Source organism: Coenobita brevimanus, chromosome 47, assembly GCF_032717465.1.
Source record: "Coenobita brevimanus isolate Jiangsu-jjx chromosome 47, ASM3271746v2, whole genome shotgun sequence".
In the NCBI taxonomy this organism is placed as follows: Eukaryota; Metazoa; Arthropoda; class Malacostraca; order Decapoda; family Coenobitidae; genus Coenobita; species Coenobita brevimanus.
The window spans coordinates 11,652,341-11,656,933 of NC_137000.1; the positions used below are offsets into that span (position 1 = coordinate 11,652,341).

The 4,593-nt window shown below is 42.5% G+C and overlaps 1 pseudogene; it reads left to right on the forward strand.

The window, feature by feature from the left end:
• The first annotated feature begins 1,225 nt into the window (after nt 1-1,225).
• LOC145399175 (5S ribosomal RNA) lies at nt 1,226-1,344 on the forward strand (annotated as a pseudogene).
• The last annotated feature ends 3,249 nt before the right edge of the window (nt 1,345-4,593 follow it).

Sequence of the window (4,593 nt, forward strand, 5' to 3'; positions counted from 1 at the left end):
CAGACAGACAGACAGACAGAAGGTTCATTTTCGTGTTAAAGGCAGTATTTTGAGTGGTATAGGAGGCTTCGCTGCACCTCTTCCTTAGCGATGTATTACACCTACTACAATCCTAAACATATAATTCATATAGTTTCAAAATCAACTTAGCTTGTATCAGTTATATGCATGAAGATGCAGTTAAGTAAATTGCCGCGAGAGAGTGCTCCGATATCTTTGTCACGTAGAATATTCTCTAAAAATTCATGCATTCACCAAAAAACACGATAGGGGTCGAAATAACAGACTTCTGGACAATTCGGTTTTGACAGAGTTAACAGCTTCTATCTAGTCCCTCCAAACAGGGTTAATACAACGCAGCAGTACAGTGGGTTTGAGGGTGTGCCGCCTGAAGCTGGAGGACAGCGTGACAAGGAGACAAGTTATTTGTGGCCACCTCCTGCGGGAATAAGGTGTATGGCTATTGAAAGAAGGACAGGGATCAATACAGTAGACAATATCTCTCGTGGATATTTTACTTAAAAATGGTTAACAAAAGATATTGTTCCATACTACAAATTAAAATAATTACAACAGTACATCAGGCTGCTAAGTAATCATTCCTTGATTAGTATTATTTTTGCAGTGTGCCCAAGAAGGCATCATAATAACACTTCATATAGTGTTACTTTTAAGAGACTGACTATATTCCTATATATACTGTGTACATCCCACTTACTGTATATGGAATACTAGCAGGGGTACCAGGCGCTCTCGGGCCAAAAAGGAGAACACTCTAATCCTATTTGTTCTAATTCAGTCTTTCTTTCTGCTCCAGAATGACCATGTACAGTCAGGGAAACTTCCGCGTTACCCACCTCTCGAAGCACTGGTGTGAAACAGGCGAATGTGAATCAGCAGCCAGACCTCATGTGTCTGGTAACTGTGGGTATGAAGGAAGGGGAGGCGGGGGAATGGGGACTGAGGGCAGAGGAGGATTTGGTGATAGGTTGGGAATCACATGTAAGTCTGCAGTGTATGAGTTGGATGGTGTGTTTGAGTTAATTTCGTAAGGATAGATGACAGTATGATGCTAACATTTTATTTAATAAATTACGGAGATGTCTGTAGAGCTAGTGTTGTCAGGAAGGTTTTGGAAGTTTGCTGGGTTCGGACCGAGATTTGAATACTTTCATTCCCTCTCGACTTTAACATGAGATTTTGCCCCAGGAGATATTCGTAACGATGTAATATATATACCACGTTGAGTACACCGCTTCGCGTCCGATCAGCGAAGTTAAGCAACGTTGGGTCTGGTTAGTACTTGGATGGGTGACCGCCTGGGAACACCAGATGCTGTTGGCATCCCTACGTGTCAAGTGGGGTTGGTGGAGGATTAGTGCCCCTCCCTGTAAAACAATTAACTCTAAGCCCTTGGCCACCCCATTTGGGATACATGGCGTCTGGCAATGGATGGATGGGTGATGACTCGAAAACAAAGCCACTATATATATATATATATATATATATACAGAATATTTGTGTGTGTGTGTGTGTGTGTGTGTAAATTCTTATAAATTTGTTTGATTATCCTGTCATCCTACTATAAGCATCCGCCTGCAAGCATCTCCAGTGTTATTCTGGTAATTATTCATCTCGAACTTAGAGGCTAGGGTAGTGTGTAACGATTAAAAAAAAAAAAAAAAAATTATGAGCGATTAACAGACTTTCCGTTTTCCTTTAGACAGAATGACAGGGAGGTCCAAATTATAATATCCATCTCTGTAACTGTTATTCCTATCGAACATTACAAAAAGGAGGAAATGAAGGGTACCTTTGGCAGTAAACATGTATTATTTATATGTAGTAATTTAAACCCTCAGAGAACACTGTGATACCATACAAACAACATATGGTATTTGCACTGTGAGAATGCGTCGGACGCATTATTATTGGTGATTGATACTGTGACGCCAGCAACTCTCCAAACCCTCCCACCCCCGGCCACCTTCCCTCCCACTCATAGTTACCAGACATGCGGGGTCTGGCTGCTGTTTCGTGACTATTCGTCGACCACCAATGCTCCGAACAGTGGGTAATGCGGAACTTTACCTGACTGTACCTCTTATGCTTTTGAAGAGGGATTGTAGGAGGTCCAGGAACTTTCTATTTTAGTTTTCGCAGAATAACACAAAGTATTTCAACGCACTTGTTTACTGTTACTGGTGACCTCAAATGACCTCCGACCGGTGACCTCAAATGACCTCGGAGGTCAGCCTCACATAGCCTTTGTCCGAACTGGAGGTCATGTGAGTCTCCATGCCAGAAATTGGGCTGCTGGGTCCAGTCGTTCGAGCGTGTCTTATCGGTGACCTCAAATGACCTCCTACCAGTGACCTCAAATGACCTCGGAGGTCAACCTCACATAACGTATGTCCGAGCTGGAGGTTATGTGAGTCTATATGCTAAAAATTGGGCTGCAGGGGTACCCGGCGTTGCCCAGGCCGAAAAGGTGAACACTCTTCCGGCGACCTCAAATGATCCAGATCTGAATTTTGACCACCTAAAACTGTCCTTGGGTCACCCTGATTCAGAATACATATGGTTCTGGGGTCTCTGGCTCTTGGTTTGGGCGTGGTTGAAGGACAAACAACGCAGGACTTTTATGTATATACTGTAGATTTTGGTTCGGTGAATTATAATCAATTCACGTAGTGTGTTTTGTCAGACAAAATATTAGATTACATCCATAATACTTTCTGCTTAGACAGACTGTTTCCTTCTCGTACCTAATATTTTTAAGCTAAAACAGAAATCAACGAATTCCATTTAAATTGCCACACTGCATTTACATCTAGTTCTTCTACAGAGTCCTCTCAACCCCTAAAAGTCCTCAATTTATAGTCCCACACTCATCTAAATTCCTATCTGACATTTATATCTTGTCCCTCTACAGAGTCTCCACCACCCCTGCGAGTCCCAAGAATACTCGCTGTAGTCCCGACACTCTCATAAATTCTCAAGTATTTACATCTAGTCCCTCTACAGAGTCCCCATCAGCTTTGAGAATCCCCAACAGATATTCCTCGAACTGACTTTGTTCCTATCTGTATTTACAGTTGGTTCGTCTAGAGTTCCTTTCCCAAGAAGTCCCCATAAGATAGTCCCCGCACTCACTTAAATTCCATCTGGCATTCGCATCTACTCCTTCTAGAGTTCCCATATCCCAGAAAGGCCCTGATAAATAGTCCCCACACAAACCTAAATTCCCATCTGATATTTAAATCTAATCTTCTACAGAGTCCATCCCCCCCCCCCCAGGAAAGTCCCCGCACCCACCTAAATTCCCATCTGGTCCTTCTACAAAGACCCCAGTATCTGATAGTCCCCAAACTCCACTTTGTCGAGACGTGCCAGTCGTAGTGGAAACACCGATCTGCGAGTCAACAGGGACGTCCTTACACCGCAGAGTGGAGTGGGACTTGTGGTTGAAGCGGGAAGTGGGAGTAAATGGAACTGAGTAGTGTGTGTGTGTGTGTGCGGAGGAGAGGGGAACAGAGTGTGTGTGGGGGGGAGGATAGCTGGGAGGAATAAGTGAGTGTGGGGTGTAGCAGGTAAGAATGAGTGAGGATCGGTGACAAGGCTGTGCGTGTTTGCGTGCATGCGTGTTTGCGTGCATGCGTGTTTGCGTGCGTGTGTGTGTGTGTGTGTATTTGTGTGTGTGTGTGTGTGTGTGTGTGTGTGTAAAATGACAGAGTACCGGTAGTAAGGGATGGAAGATTAGCCAAAGCACGTAATCTGTTTGTTCTTACTATCTTCTGACGATTTTATTCAATTAAGGTTAGACCTCTCGAATTGGACCGGTCAAATGTAGCCTTTATTAACCTCTTCTTACCTAGTATAGCCTATACTGAATAAGATGATCTGGTGGCAGCTTGAAAAAAATATAAGTCGACCTCAGTTTAGAGAGAGAGAGAGAGAGAATTAGCAAGATAAGATGAGCGAGCAGAGAAGATGAGAGAAAACTGGAGATAAAAAGAAAGATGGAATGAAGGGAAACATAAGATAAAGGGAAAGGGGAGGTGATGAGAAGGTGACAGGAGACATAAAAGGAAGAGAACAGAGAGAGGGATGAGCGAGAGAGGGAGACAGGCGAGGAGGAAGCAAAAATTAAGAAAAATTAGTGACAGCGGAGAAGGGCTGAGAGGAGGGGAGAGGAAAATGGAGAGAAGGGAGAGGTAAATGGAGAGAGAGGAGACAAGTTCACTGAGAAGAAGAATATGAGGGAAGAGGAAAGACACAAAATATATGTTGGAGGAAACAGACAGGTTTGGTAATTAAATAACAAGCGTAGCAAAATAGGATAAGAGGAAATTGATTAATTAAAAATTTTAATAAAATAAAGGTAGGCAGATATATAGAAAAGTAAAAGAAAAAACATAATAAGGGTACGAGGAAATATGGAGGTAAATAAAGAATACACATAATAACTTATGGAGGAAATACAGGAAAACTTAGAATAAACGTTGTAAAATAATGAAAGTAAGGTGATGAAATGACACGAGAAAATTTTACTTGGAAAGTAAAGATGAAAGGTAAATTATATGGTCTGAA